We start from the raw sequence: 16,614 nt of genomic DNA, 5'->3' as shown, positions 1-16,614 counted from the left end.
CTCCTGAATAATATTTTAAAAATAAATGAAAGTAGGTGGGAGCCTTAAACTGAATATGAACATGTTTTGAGACTTGCTTACAACTTGTCAAGAGTGTTTTAAAGTTGTTGGAGTGTGTATTTGATGCCTTGATTAATTTACTGCTTCCATTGATTGTATCATCAGGGTGTAAAGTAGGGTGCTGAGAACACACCTTAGCGGAGAGCCTGTGCTCAGCATGATGGTGTCTGATATGTTATTACCTAAATTGAGGGCTGTGCGTTAAAAAGTATCCAGTTTTGTCCTAGTGGGTCCATTTTGTTGATCAGATACTGTGGGATTATGGTATTGAAGGCAGAGCTGAAATCCACAAACAGCATCCGGACCATTGTATTCTTTTTTTCCAAGTGTGGATATGCCATTCTCTGTGGAACAGTTTGGGCGATATGCAAATTGAAGCAGGTCGAGTAAAGGGGGTAGGATGGAGGTGATGTGACCTTTCAAAGCACTTCATGATTATGAGTGTGAGTGCTACTGGGCGATAGTCATTCAAGGTTGTTTTTTAGGAACCGGGATGATTGTTGAGCCTGTGTAGCAGGATGGCACAACAGCTTGTTGCAGGGGGATGTTGAATATGTCGGTAAGGACATCCATTAGTTGTTCTGAACACTCCTTGAGTGCACAGCCTGGTATCTGGTCGGGACCAGCAGCTTTACCTGGATTGATCCTCTTCAGTGTTTGGCGGTTTGTCGGACCTGGGTCAAGACACCGCCTTTGCCGCAGGCGTGTTGTTAAGTGCATTAAAGTAAAAAATAACAGTGTTATGCCTTATCCTCAGTAATAACTTAGTATTTGTGTCACTGTAAAGCAGACCTGGCCAACCCGCGGCCCGCGAAGCCTCATGCGGCCCTTTGGCTGGTTTCATGCGGCTCTTAACTCTGTTATGAGAGTAGCGTATGTGTGTGTGTGGCCCTTTAAGATATGACAGCATGTGAGGTGAGTGACGTCAGTGAGTGGGTGGGCGAGAGAGGTGAGGGAACAGTAACAGTGAGTGCATGCAGGTGCTAGTAGCTTCATGGATGGCTTAGTGCAAGACACCAATAAAGTCACAAAGTTGCAACAAACCGCCGGCCTCGTCATTCACCCTCGAGTCCAGAGCTGTAAAGACCTACTGCCGGGTAAAGTGAAGGGTGCTACCCCCGAAGTACAAACCCCGTTTCCATATGATTTGGGAAATTGTGTTAGATGTAAATATAAATGGAATACAATGATTTGCAAATCCTTTTCAACCCATATTCAATTGAATGCACTACAAAGACAAGATATTTGATGTTCAAACTCATAAACTTTATTTTTTTTTTTTGCAAATAATAATTAACTTAGAATGTTATGGCTGCAATACGTGCCAAAGTAGTAGGGAAAGGGCATGTTCACCAGTATGTTACATCACCTTTTCTTTTAACAACACTCAATAAACGATTGGGAACTGAGGAAACTAATTGTTGAAGCTTTGAAAGTGGAATTCTTTCCCATTCTTGTTTTATGTAGAGCTTCGGTCGTTCAACAGTCCAGGGTCTCTGCTGTCATATTTTACGCTTCATAATGCGCCACACATTTTCGATGGGAGACAGGTCTGGACTGCAGGTGGGCCAGGAAAGTACCCGCACTCTTTTTTTAAGAAGTCACGCTGTTGTAACACGTGCTGAATGTGGCTTGGCATTGTCTTGCTGAAATAAGCAGGGGCGTCCATGAAAAAGACGGCGCTTAGATGGCAGCATATGTTGTTCCAAAACCTGTATGTACATTAATGGTGCCTTCAAAGATGTGTAAGTTACCCATGCCTTGGGCACTAATGCACCCCCATACCATCACAGATGCTGGCTTTTGAACTTTGCGTCGATAACAGTGTGGATGGTTCGCTTCCCCTTTGGTCCGGATGACACGATGTCGAATATTTCCAAAAACAATTTGAAATGTGGACTCGTCAGACCACAGAACACTTTTCCAGTTTGCATGAGTCCATCTTAGATGATCTTGGGCCCAGAGAAGCCGACGGCATTTCTGGATGTTGTTGATAAATGGCTTTCGCTTTGCATACTAGAGCTTTAACTTGCACTTACAGATGTAGCGACGAACTGTATTTAGTGACATTGGTTTTCTGAAGTGTTCCTGAGCTCATGTGGTGATATCCTTTAGAGATTGGTGTCGGTTTTTGGTACAGTGCCGTCTGAGGGATCGAAGGTCACGGTCATTCAATGTTGGTTTCCGGCCATGCCGCTCACGTGGACTGATTCCTCCAGGTTCTCTGAACCTTTTGATGATATTATGGACCGTAGATGTTGAAATCCCTAAATGTCGTGCAATTGCACTTTGAGAAACGTTGTTCTTAAACTGTTTGACTATTTGCTCACGCAGTTGTGGACAAAGGGGTGTACCTCGCCCCATCCTTTCTTGTGAAAGACTGAGCATTTTTTGGGAAGCTGTTTTTATACCCAATCATGGCACACACCTGTTCCCAATTAGCCTGCACACCTGTGGGATGTTCCAAATAAGTGTTTGATGAGCATTCCTCAACTTTATCAGTATTTATTGCCACCTTTCCCAACTTCTTTGTCACGTGTAGCTGGCATCAAATTCTAAAGTTAATGATTATTTGCGGAAAAAAAAATGTTTATCAGTTTGAACATCAAATATGTTGTCTTTGTAGCATATTCAACTGAATATGGGTTGAAAATGATTTGCAAATCTTTGTATTCCGTTTATATTTACATCTAACACAATTTCCCAACTCATATGGAAACGGGGTTTGTACATCGGCCCTGGAGGAACGTCTCCCCTGCGCTCCTCGACTACGGTCTGGGACAGGAAAGGTGTAACAACTCTATTAGTGCCTAAGTGTTTACCATGAAGTCTTTATTTTGACAGCCCCCTGCGGTAAACTTGTCTGAGTGCAAACTGAGACAGTATTTGTCATTGATAAAACTTTCGGCGAATCAAAATTTATGACCAATAAAGAAAGACGCAATAAACGGGGACGGAAATTTGACCCGGCAAATATAAACAAAAGAAAACTGATGGAAAGCGATAATCGAGACAATAAATAAACAAACAAACCGGGCGGTAGGTAAAGCGTCCTTTCTGATTTCAATGCGTAAAAAGACACACAAAGTGCGGTAACGCCAACACTGCTTGACAGTATAACAAAATAAGTCACACTTATATTCTGTAACATTCACAGTTTAAGAAAAAGTGCAGAGGTAGAAATATTCCGAATAACCTCTTGTATACAATGTAAACATAAATAATGCTTTAAAACAAGTTAATTATATTTCAACAAAACACAGCAGACGAGCTCTCGCCCTGCACAGCTGTTTTGTGCTTTGTAGTGCTCTGCCCCTCCCTCACGAATGCTGCTGCGTGCACTCGCCTCCACAATTTATTTAGTTTTTAACCCGTTCTTAACCCTGGACGAACATTGAAAATACACGCAACCCTAACTCAAAATGCCAGACATTTGAGGCATTTAAGAAACCTCGCCCGGACAGCCCCGCAAAAGAGGATATGTCCGGGGAAAAGAGGACGTATGGTCAGTCTAACATAAGAAGAAGAAGCCAAAGCCGATTTGAGTGACGTCAAACATGCATGTGCGTGAGATCACAGTAGTAAACCATGTGTGACAAATTCGCTCTCAAAATGGCAGGGAAACAAAGCACAGCAAAATGAAAATATGAAGAAGAACACAGGACATTTTAACAGAGTGGGAGAGTTTATATTTTTTTGTTGAACGTAATGGCAAGCCATTCTGCCTTATATGTCAGGCGTCATTAGCGCATTTCAAAGCTTCAAATATTCAGCGTCACAAGGAATGCCAGAAGTCCCACTAAGCAACATGCATAGTAACAGAACAAATATTATATTTTTGTTTGTGGACTTGGTTGAACTGAGAGTTTGTGTGTGTGAGACAGTGCACACAATGTTAATTGTTGAAAATAACTGGCCTGTGGTCTTAGTACTGTAGGAGTCATGTTGGTGTGTGACATTTACAATAAATCTGGCTGAGCAGAGGTCTGTGTGTGTGTGTGTGTGTGTGTGTGTGTGTGTGTGTGTGTGTGTGTGTGTGTGTGTGTGTGTGTGTGTGTGTGTGTGTGTGTGTGTGTGAGGAAGGGATGGGGTGATGTTCATGTGTGCCCATGTGTAGGATGTGTCTCTTTGCAGTAACACAGTAAAAAAAAGTGTCTCTTAGTCTCTGACTGGTTGGCCACCCCTGCTGTAAAGCATTTCTGTACAGCAGATATGGGCATCGACATCAACAATATGATTTGCCTGAGTGGGTAGGCAGGACATGATAAAAACATGGGGGCGGGGTTCGGGGGGACGGGGTTTGGTGGTAGCGGGTGTGTATATTGTAGCGTCCCGGAAGAGTTAGTGCTGCAAGGGGTTCTGGGTATTTGTTCTGTTGTGTTTATGTTGTGTTACGGTGCGGATGTTCTCCCGAAATGTGTTTGTCATTCTTGTTTGGTGTGGGTTCACAGTGTGGCGCATATTTGTAACAGTGTTAAAGTTGTTTATACGGCCACCCTCAGTGTGACCTGTATGGCTGTTGATCAAGTATGCCTTGCAGTCACTTGCGTGTGTCTGCAGAAGCCGCATACAACATGAGACTGGGCCGGCACGCTGTTTGTGTGGAGGAAAAGCAGACGTGACGACAGGTTGTAGAGCACGCTAAAGGCACTGCCTTTAAGGCACGTCCCCAATATTGTTGTCCGAGTGGAAATTGGGAGAAATTCGGGAGAATGGTTGCCACGGGAGATTTTCGGGAGAGGCACTGAAATTCGTGAGTCTACCGGGAAAATCGGGAGGGTTGGCAAGTATGCAGTAAGTGAAGGTTTAATTATCAATCAATCAATCAATCAATCAATCTTTATTTATATAGCCCTAAATCACAAGTGTCTCAAAGGGCTGCACAAGCCACAACGACATCCTCGGTACAAAGCCCACATACGGGCAAGGAAAAACTCACCCCAGTGGGACGTCGATGTGAATGACTATGAGAAACCTTGGAGAGGACCGCATATGTGGGTAACCCCCCCCTCTAGGGGAGACCGAAAGCAATGGATGTCGAGTGGGTCTGACATAATATTGTGAGAGTCCAGTCCATAGTGGATCCAACATAACAGTAAGAGTCCAGTCCATAGTGGGGCCAGCAGGACACCATCCCGAGCGGAGACGGGTCAGCAGCGCAGAGATGTTCCCAGCCGATGCACAGGCGAGCGGTCCACCCCGGGTCCCGACTCTGGACAGCCAGCACTTCATCCATGGCCACCGGATCTGTGCCCCCCCCCCTCAAGGAAAAGGGGAGCAGAGGAGAAAAGAAAAGAAACAGCAGATCAACTGGTCTAACAGGGGGGCTATTTAAAGGCTAGAGTATACAAATGAGTTTTAAGATGGGACTTAAATGCTTCTACTGAGGTAGCATCTCTAATTGTTACCGGGAGGGCATTCCATAGTACTGGAGCCCGAATAGAAAACGCTCTATAGCCCGCAGACTTTTTTTGGGCTCTGGGAATCACTAATAAGCCGGAGTTCTTTGAACGCAGATTTCTTGCCGGGACATATGGTACAATGCAATCGACAAGATAGGACGGAGCTAGACCGTGTAGTATTTTATACGTAAGTAGTAAAACCTTAAAGTCACATCTTAAGTGCACAGGAAGCCAGTGCAGGTGAGCCAGTATAGGCGTAATATGATCAAACTTTCTTGTTCTTGTCAAAAGTCTAGCAGCCGCATTTTGTACCAACTGTAATTTTTTAATGCTAGACATAGGGAGACCCGAAAATAATACGTTACAGTAGTCGAGACGAGACGTAACGAACGCATGAATAATGATCTCAGCGTCGCTAGTGGATAAAATAGAACGAATTTTAGCGATATTACGGAGATGAAAGAAGGCCGTTTTAGTAACACTCTTAATGTGTGATTCAAACGAGAGAGTTGGGTCGAAGATAATACCCAGATTCTTTACTGATTCGCCTTGTGTAATTGTTTGGTTGTCAAATGTTAAGGTGGTATTATTAAATAAATGTCGGTGTTTAGCAGGACCGATAATCAGCATTTCCATTTTCTTGGCGTTGAGTTGCAAGAAGTTAGCGGACATCCATTGTTTAATTTCAGTAAGCCACGCCTCCAGCTGACTACAATCCGGCGTGTTGGTCAGCTTTAGGGGCATGTAGAGTTGGGTGTCATCAGCATAACAATGCAAGCTAACACCGTATTTGCGTATGATGTCGCCTAGCGGCAGCATGTAAATACTAAAGACTGCAGGGCCAAGAACCGAACCCTGAGGAACTCCGCACGTTACCTTAACATAGTCCGAGGTCACATTATTATGGGAGACGCATTGCATCCTGTCAGTAAGATAAGAGTTAAACCACGACAAAGCTAAGTCTGACATACCAATACGTGTTTTGATACGCTCTAATAAAATATTATGATCGACGGTATCGAAAGCAGCGCTAAGATCAAGAAGCAGCAACATAGATGACGCATCAGAATCCATCGTTAGCAGTAGATCATTAGTCATTTTTGCGAGGGCTGTCTCCGTAGAGTGATTTGCCATGAAACCGGATTGAAAAGGTTCACAGAGATTGTTAGACACCAAGTGTTCATTTAGCTGCTGTGCGACAATTTTTTCGAGGATTTTCGAAATAAAGGGAAGGTGGGACACCGGTTGGTAGTTTACCATGAGGTCAGGATCAAGGTTAGGTCTTTTGAGCAGAGGATGAATAACCGCTTTCTTGAATGCTAGGGGAACAGTGCCAGAGGACAGTGATAAGTTTATAATATTTAGCACTGATGGACCTAATAATACAAAAAGCTCCTTGATAAGTTTCCCAGGAAGTGGGTCAAGTAAACATGTTGTTTGTTTTATCCCACTTACACGCTGTAATAGTTCCTCTAATGTTATTTCATCAAAAAGAGAGAGACTATTTTGTATTGCAGTATCCGTCGTAGATACAGTTGTATCTGTGTTCATAGAACCCAGTTGTAGCTGGGATGCGTTGTCTTTAATCTCCTTTCTAATGAGTTCAATTTTCTTATTAAAGAAATTCATAAAGTCATCTGCCGAGTGGGTGGAGCTATTGGGAGGAGTCCCTTGTTGGGTTAGCGATGCTACTGTACTAAACAAAAATTTAGGGTCGTTTTTGTTGAGGCGGATGAGATTTGAGTAATATTTAGCTTTAGCTAAGGTAAGCATGCGTTTATACGATATTAAACTATCACTCCATGCTTGATGGAAAACCTCAAGCTTGGTCGCGCGCCATTTGCGTTCCAACTTTCTACATGATAATTTATGAGCTCTGGTTTCCTCTGTAAACCATGGGGTGCGCCTTTTAGGGGCCCTTTTTTGTTTTAGCGGTGCTATACTATCAATGGTTTTGCGCAGGGCATTGTCAAAGTTGTTAGTGAGGTTATCAATAGAGCCGACATAATTTGGGAATGGTGCCATTACCGAAGGTAGTAGGTCAGCAAGAGTCATCGTTGTGGCGGCATTAATGTTGCGGCTGCTATAGCAGTTATTATTATTATTAGTTTGTTGACAATGAGTCAGAACTTCGAATTTTATAAGGTAATGATCGGACATTACTTTAGTATACGGGAGTACCATAACTTTGGAGGTGGTGACACCCCTGACCAGCACTAGATCTATCATATTGCCGTTGCGATGCGTAGGTTCATTTATTATTTGTGTAAGACCACAGCTATCAATTATAGTCTGGAGCGCCACGCACTGAGGGTCCGATGGGGTATTCATATGGATATTAAAGTCCCCCATTATGATTATATTGTCTGCGTGCGTCACTAGATCAGCAACGAACTCTGAGAATTCATTAATAAAGTCCGAGTAGGGCCCTGGGGGGCGGTAGATAACAGCCATATCGAGAGGCAGCGGTGCGACAGACCTCATAGTAAGCACCTCAAACGATTTGTATTTATTATTTAGGTTAGGGGTAAGGTTAAAGTTTTCATTGTATATTAGTGCGACCCCCCCCAACCCTTTTAAGGGGACGGGCAATATGCGCATTCGTATAGTTAGGAGGAGATGCCTCATTTAGCGCAAAAAATTTGTCTGGTTTGAGCCAGGTTTCGCTAAGACCAATGACGTTAAGATTGTTGTCTCTAATGACCTCATTAACTAATAACGTTTTGGGAGACAATGATCTTATGTTTAAAAAGCCCATATTATAAGTATTGGGCTGTTTTGACGAGTTTTTGTTTAAATTATCCGTAGTAGAAATATTAATAATGTTGCGTTTATTATACGTAGTGCACTTTAAATAGTTTCGACCATATCTAGGAATTGATACGACGGGAATTTTCAGATTGTTTGCTTGATGCTGCGATCGACTGAACGCATCATGATTTGCCACCTCAGTAGAATGCATATCTACCCCGGACACATTCACAACAGAAAACACATTATGTGAGTTGTGTGTTATTCTAAGAAAATTGCTATGCGTACAGGAATTATCCAGCCTGGTGCTGGCTAGTTCTAGCTTAACTGACTCCTCACCCGGACTAGCAGGCTCTGTAATTGCCTGTGACCGGGCCTGCTCTAGTGTAGTTAGTCAAATGTGACTTAAACAGTAGTCTATGTTCTTAGACAGGATGATGGCGCCTTCCTGGTTAGGGTGAAGGCCGTCCCTCATCAGCAAGCCTGGTTTGCCCCAGAAAGAGGGCCAATTATCAATAAACGTTAGTCCCTGTTGTCTACAGAAGCTAGCCAGCCACTTGTTAAGCGAGACTAATCTGCTATATCTCTCATCATTGCCTCTCGCAGGTAGGGGGCCAGAGACAATTACTCGATGCCTGGACATCTTTCTAGCGAGATCACAAGTCCTGGCTATGTTTCTCTTTGTAATCTCTGACTGTCTCATCCTAGTGTCATTGGAGCCAACGTGTACAACTATATTCGCATAACTAGTGGTGCGATTAGCCTGTCGTACGTGTTTACTAGGCCTGTTGCGAGTTAGCTCCCTAAGATTAGCCTCAATGTCAGGTTAATTGTGGCTGGTTTGCTAAGCTTTGTGTTTCGGGTGATGGAGTCCCCTATGACTAAGGTGTGGTGTCCGGTAGACTGGGGTGTAGGACTAGCTAAAGAGCTAAATCTATTATGCGTCTCAACCGGTACACCGTAGCTTGTAGGCCGCTTAGGACTGCTACAGGCTGGGCTAGTTAGCTCGCTACAGCTAACGCTAGCAGATGTGTCCGCAGCATCTAAAGTTACGAGATTACTCTGCTCTAACTGGCGGACACGGCCCTCTAGCAGAGCCAGCCTCTCCGTGAGTAAGGTGCAAGACGCGCAGGAAGCCAAACTCACGGTGTTTTCTGTCACCGAGTGAAGTTCCTGCTGTCTTCCGAGAAGTCCTGGTCACGGTGTGCAGGAGTAGACTCCTTCTGACCGGCGCCCGGCGACGCCTTTCTCCGCGCTAGCTTCGTTAGCTTAGCAGCTAGCTGCTAGCTAGCTGCGGGAGGGGTGGAGAGACAGAGATCGGGTGATTTGCAAGTTAAATAGTACTACTAAATATGTTGAGAAAGTAATAAAGAAAGCTGCAGAACAATTTAAAAGCACACAAATAGAACGATACTTAGCTTTTTCGAAACAGCGAGCAGTCAGCGAGCAGTCACGCACGGTGAACCGGAACCGGAAGTCTGCAAAATAAGATTTTATGTTATTATGAATGTGCTTTTAACTAAATTACACATATACTCACAGCGTGTATATATAACGTTAATGAAATTGTTTGGATGTTTTTTTAAGCGCTTTATAGGCAGAATAGAGCGACTTCTATTGGTTCCATTTTAAGCGGACTTTTGCTCGCATTTGTTTACTAATTAGAGTGCATGAAAAAAAGAAAAAAAAGTGCAGTTCCCTTTTAACTTTAGCTTAAATACAGTATATAGCGATTGGTGCTGCGACCATAGATGCTATCTTGTCTTATGAGCGTTACCTTCTTTTGAGTCTTGTTGAAAGGTTTAGCACATTGGGCAATGTTCTTCCTCCACTGCGGGCGTCTGTATTTTTATGGCAAGTGAAGTATTCCTAAACATCCAATTCAGTGATCTTAAAGGAGGAAAAAGTCCAATGGAATAGAATAGAGTTTTATTTAAATAGGGATAATACAGTTCAACAATAACAACAATGACTGCAAGTGATGTGCTTAGAGTTTATAGCAAATGCAAATGTCCAACTTGTGTCCCTAAGATTGGCTTTTTTTTTTTTTATTTAATAAAGAACATATTTATAATACACTATACAATCGATCAATCATACTAAAATATTCCATCCATCTTCTTCCGCTTATCCGAGGTCGGGTCGCGGGGGCAGCAGCCTAAGCAGGGAAGCCCAGACTTCAATCTCCCCAGCCACTTCGTCCAGCTCTTCCTGTGGGACCCCGAGGCGTTCCCAGGCCAGCCGGGAGACATAGTCTTCCCAACGTGTCGTGGGTCTTCCCCGCGGCCTCCTACCGGTCGGACGTGCCCTAAACACCTCCCTAGGGAGGCGTTCGGGTGGCATCCTGACCAGATGCCCGAACCACATCATCTGGCTCCTCTTGATGTGGAGGAGCAGCGACTTTACTTTGAGCTCCCCCCGGATGGCAGAGCTTCTCACCCTATCTCTAAGGGAGAGCCCCGCCACCCGGCAGAGGAAACTCATTTCGGCCGCTTGTACCTGTGATCTTGTCCTTTCGGTCATAACCCAAAGCTCATGACCATAGGTGAGGATGGGAACGTAGATCGACCGGTAAATTGAGAGCTTTGCCTTCCGGCTCAGCTCCTTCTTCACCACAACGGATCGATACAGCGTCCGCATTACTGAAGACGCCGCACCGATCCGCCTGTCGATCTCACGATCCACTCTTCCCTCACTCGTGAACAAGACTCCGAGGTACTTGAACTCCTCCACTTGGGGCAAGATCTCCTCCCCAACCCGGAGATGGCACTCCACCCTTTTCCGGGCGAGAACCATGGACTCGGACTTGGAGGTGCTGATTCTCATCCCAGTCGCTTCACACTCGGCTGCGAACCGATCCAGTGAGAGCTGAAGATCCTGGCCAGATGAAGCCATCAGGACCACATCATCTGCAAAAAGCAGAGACCTAATCCTGCAGCCACCAAACCAGATCCCCTCAACGCCTTGACTGCGCCTAGAAATTCTGTCCATAAAAGTTATGAACAGAATCGGTGACAAAGGGCAGCCTTGGCGGTGTCCAACCCTCACTGGAAACGTGTCCGACTTACTGCCGGCAATGCGGACCAAGCTCTGGCACTGAGCATACAGGGAGCGGACTGCCACAATCAGACAGTCCGATACCCCATACTCTCTGAGCACTCCCCACAGGACTTCCCGAGGGACACGGTCGAATGCCTTCTCCAAGTCCACAAAACACATGTAGACTGGTTGGGCAAACTCCCATGCACCCTCAAGGACCCTGCCGAGAGTATAGAGCTGGTCCACAGTTCCACGACCAGGACGAAAACCACACTGTTCCTCCTGAATCCGAGGTTTGACTATCCGGCGTAGCCTCCTCTCCAGTACACCTGAATAGACCTTACCGGGAAGGCTGAGGAGTGTGATCCCACGATAGTTAGAGCACACCCTCCGGTTCCCCTTCTTAAAGAGAGGAACCACCACCCCGGTCTGCCAATCCAGAGGTACCGCCCCCGATGTTCACGCGATGCTGCAGAGTCTTGTCAACCAAGACAGCCCCACAGCATCCAGAGCCTTAAGGAACTCCGGCCAGATCTCATCTACCCCCGGGGCCTTGCCACCGAGGAGCTTTTTAACTACCTCAGCAACCTCATCCCCAGAAATAGGAGAGCCCACCACAGTTTCTTCCGGCACTGCTTCCTCATAGGAAGACGTGTTGGTGGGATTGAGGAGGTCTTCGAAGTATTCCCTCCACCGATCCACAACATCCGCAGTCGAGGTTAGCAGAACACCATCCTCGCCATACACGGTGTTGATAGTGCACTGCTTCCCCTTCCTGAGGCGGCGGATGGTGGTCCAGAATTGCTTCGAAGCCGTCCGGAAGTCGTTTTCCATGGCTTCCCCGAACTCCTCCCATGTCCGAGTTTTTGCCTCTGCGACCGCTGAAGCCGCACACCGCTTGGCCTGTCGGTACCTGTCCGCTGCCTCGGGAGTCCTATGAGCCAAAAGAACCCGATAGGACTCCTTCTTCAGCTTGACGGCATCCCTCACCGCCGGTGTCCACCAACGAGTTCTAGGATTACCGCCACGACAAGCACCAACTACCTTGCGGCCACAGCTCCAATCAGCCGCCTCGACAATAGAGGCGCGGAACATGGTCCATTCGGACTCAATGTCCAGCACCTCCCTCGTGACATGTTCAAAGTTCTTCCGGAGGTGGGAATTGAAACTCTCTCTGACAGGAGACTCTGCCAGACGTTCCCAGCAAACCCTCACAATGCGTTTGGGCCTGCCAGGTCTGTCCGGCATCCTCCCCCACCATCGCAGCCAACTCACCACCAGGTGGTGATCGGTAGAAAGCTCCGCCCCTCTCTTCACCCGAGTGTCCAAAACATGAGGCCGCAAATCCGATGACACAACTACAAAGTCGATCATGGAACTGCGGCCTAGGGTGTCCTGGTGCCAAGTGCACATATGGACACCCTTATGTTTGAACATGGTGTTCGTTTTGGACAATCTGTGACTGGCACAAAAGTCCAATAACAAAACACCGCTCGGGTTCAGATCCGGGCAGCCATTCTTACCAATCACGCCTCTCCAGGTTTCACTGTCGTTGCCAACATGAGCATTGAAGTCCCCCAGTAGAACGAGGGAATCACCCGGGGGAGCACTCTCAAGTACTCCCTCGAGTGAATCCAAAAAGGGTGGGTACTCTGAGCTGCGATTTGGCGCGTAAGCGCAAACCACAGTCAGGACCCGTTCACCCACCCGAAGGCGGAGGGAAGCTACCCTCTCGTCCACCGGGTTGAACTCCAACGTACAGGCGCTGAGCCGGGGGTGAACAAGAATTGCCACCCCAGCCCGTCGCCTCTCACTGCCGGCAACGCCAGAGTGGAAGAGAGTCCAGCCCCTCTCGAGAGAACTGGTTCCAGAGCCCTTGCTGTGCGTCGAAGTGAGTCCGACTATATCTAGCCGGAACTTCTCCACCTCGCGCACTAGCTCAGGCTCCTTTCCCCCCAGCGAGGTGACGTTCCACGTCCCAAGAGCTAGCTTCTGTAGCCGAGGATCGGACCGCCAAGTGCCCTGCCTTCGGCCGCCGCCCAGCTCATATCGCACTCGACCTCTATGACCCCTGCTATGGGTGGTGAGCCCATTGGAGGGGGGACCCACGTTGCCTCTTCGGGCTGTGCCCGGCCGGGCCCCATGGGGACAGGCGCACCAGGCGCTCGCCATCGTGCCCCACCTCCGGGCCTGGCTCCAGAGGGGGGCCCCGGTGACCCGCGTCCGGGCGAGGGAAATCTGGGTCCTTGGTTTTTATTTTTCATGGAGGTCTTCGAGCTGCTCTTTGTCTGATCCCTCACCTAAAGTGAACTAAAATATTGCATACTGAAATTTAAAAGACAAAATAAAGGAGCCATATGTAGGAATATGGCCAGAAATAGTGCTGCAATCACGGTCAAAATTTTGTAGTCCCCTTCACCTGTCCCTGACTGAGGTTGCCAGACACGCAGTTGAATCCAGTTCGATCAACTGGGCTACTCCAAGGAACTTCAAACTTCCATTGCCTCTTACTAGGGGTTGAGGTGCTGGGACCATAATAGCTGAATAGACAAGCGTTGTGTCAATAACAAATATCTAACCAACACATTTTACACAGAAATTAGGCTATTTTCAGGAAGAAGTTTGTCATGCCTGCGTACAATTACACAACAAATGGCAATCATATGGTTATTGTCAGTACTATCAGAAAACAAAGACTAAAACGAACTACAACCAACGCTAGCAATGGTTATACTGGTGAAAAAAAGTAGAGCATGCTTAGCAGCCTAATGTACGCCCAAATTTATAGAGGAGACATTTGACCAAGGTATGTGTCTAGGCGGGCAGCATGGTGGAAGAGGGGTTAGTGCGTCTGCCTCACAATACGAAGGTCCTGAGTAGTCGTGAGTTCAATCTCAGCCTCGGGATCTTTCTGTGTGGAGTTTTTCCAGGAGGAAATTAGCAAGTTTGGCATCAGATGAAAAAATCTTCTCCGCCTTTAATCGTCTCCATCTTTCAAAGGGATCCCCGATACAAATCCTTGTTTTGTTCCTGGCTTTGTCATGATAAGTTGAGAATCGTAACGAGGCCTTTTGGATTTACTAAGGTTTGACATGTTTTGTAACTTTACCAGTGGCAGTAGCTACACGAAGATGGCAGTGTGTAACTGGCAACCTGGATGTAACACACTCACGGACCCTCTAATTGGTTAAAACGGTGGAGGGAGGGACATCGAAATGAAAACAATAACAAGATTTTGGGGCGGTATAGTTTTGAAATATCCCGGCTGAACTACTGTTAGCAGTTATCGAGGTATGTGAAAAGAACATGATTTATTAATGCCTTTTGACATATCAGGGCCATTTAATGATGATATGACATGCAATTCTTACATATGGCTCCTTTAAAAAACAAAACAATCAGGGCCAAGTTAACTTGTACAGTTTTGTTTTCCCTTTAGCCAACACTTAACATTTGTTGTGACGATTTATATCTCAGATTAATTTGATTTCTGTTGGTAATATATTACATAGTTGACAGCACGTGACGAAAAAGGCACATTGTTTAAATGTATTTCTTTGATGTGTCTTGTACACAAATGTCATGTGTCTGATAGTAGAGGGCGCTGCCTGAGCCCAAGTTGTTACACAATAGGACAGATGTGAAAAAAATCATGCCATGCATGAACATTTTAGCTGCCTGGATGAAATAGTGTGAAATGTATCTAGCTTAAAACCGTTGATTACATTTTGCTACTTTTGAGATTCTCTTTTTTTTCAAATTTAAGTAATCGGTCTAGGATTATCCCTAAATAATTAACTTCCACAGCCTCCTATATTTCACTATTTTTCAAAAGGATTTTAAGTGCCCCAGGTACACTCTGTTTTCACACATACAGACATACATACATTTTTTGTGCAAGACCACAAACCATCTTCCTTCATCCCACAGCCTGCAGAGCTGTGTGCAAAGGGAAGGCATCCTGATAACATGCTGCTGCATCCGTACATGAAAGATTTGACTTCCACTTTTGCCTATGCTATACGGACTGTATTAAGGAAAAATTGTTGTGGTTTTCAAACTGTCACTTTTTCATACCGTCTTGTACAATAAAGCCGATAACCGATCCATGCCGAGTTCTGGGTTTGATCTCTGATTGACTGGTGAATCAGAATCAGAAGAGTTTGTATTGCCATTGTTTGAGAACGGGTTCACAAACTAGGAATTTTACTTTGCGCAATCATGCAACATAAAACATATATAACACAGAATAGAATAACATGAGCTGTAACTGAGCTATCATATCTTGTTATTGTTCATGTGCCTGATGGTCAAGGGGAAAAACTGTTCAAGTGGCGGGAGATGTGGGTCTGGATGGACCGTAGTCTCCTGCCTGAGGGGAGAGGGGAGAATAGTTTGTGTCCAAGGTGAGAAGAGTCAGCTGTGATCCGACTCACACGCCCCAGCCGCACGTGCTGTCTTCGGTCCGTGAGGAAGTCATTGATCCAACTGCAGAGGGAGTCGGGCACGCTGAGCTGGTAGAGCTTGTCTCGTAGCAGTCCAGGGAGGATGGTGTTGAAGGCACAGCTGAAGTCCACAAATAGGATCCTGACGTAGGTTCCTGGGGAGTCCAGATGCTCCAAGATGAAGTGGAGGGCCAGGTTCACTGCATCATCCACAGCCCTGTTGACTCTGTAGGCAAATTGCAGTGGGTCCAGGAGAGTGGCGGTGATGTCCTTGAGGTGGGACAGGACCGAGCGCTCAAAGGACTTCATGACCACAGACGTCAGCGCCACCGGCCTTTAGTCATTAAGTCCTGTGATCCGTGCTTTCTTGGGGACAGGGACGATGGTGGAGGTCTTGAAGCAGGACGGCACGCGGCATAGCTCTAGAGAGCTGTTAAAAAATGTCAGTGAAGACAGGAGCCAGCTGATCTCCGCAGTGTCTCAAGGTGGAGGGGGAGACACCATCCGGCCCGGGGGCCTTCCGCGTGTTCAGCTTCAAGAACTGCCGGCGTACATCCTCCTCTCGGATGTAGAGGGCCTTTGATAAAGTCCTGTGATGTACTTGGAGTCCTTTAAGTCCTTTAATGAAGTGCTAGAGTTGGTGGGGGTGTCATGGTGGGGGGAGCATAGCTTTGATGAGCTGAAGGCCATTCGTGACGACAGTAATGAGTCCGGTCATTCAGGGCCTGGGGGGCTTTGGACTTATAGTTCGTAAGGGCCCTTAGTCCTCTCCACACGGCTGCATTGTCATTGGAGCTGAACTGTTCCTGTAGACCAGACCTGGGCATTGTACGGCCCCCGGGCCACATATGGCCCTTTGGTTGACTCTGACCGGCCCGTGTAAGGTTAATTGGAAATTACAAAATAAACATATTTTC

General features: G+C 46.3%; 1 protein-coding gene across 3 annotated transcripts in view; it reads left to right on the top strand.

The window, feature by feature from the left end:
- Nucleotides 1-16,614, top strand: part of lg20h18orf54 (linkage group 20 C18orf54 homolog) — an 81,145-nt gene that overhangs the window by 37,504 nt on the left and 27,027 nt on the right. The window lies entirely within an intron of this gene.

Source organism: Nerophis lumbriciformis, linkage group LG20 (genome assembly GCF_033978685.3).
Source record: "Nerophis lumbriciformis linkage group LG20, RoL_Nlum_v2.1, whole genome shotgun sequence".
NCBI classification, from domain to species: domain Eukaryota; kingdom Metazoa; phylum Chordata; class Actinopteri; order Syngnathiformes; family Syngnathidae; genus Nerophis; species Nerophis lumbriciformis.
This window is presented reverse-complemented; position numbering and strand designations above follow the sequence as displayed.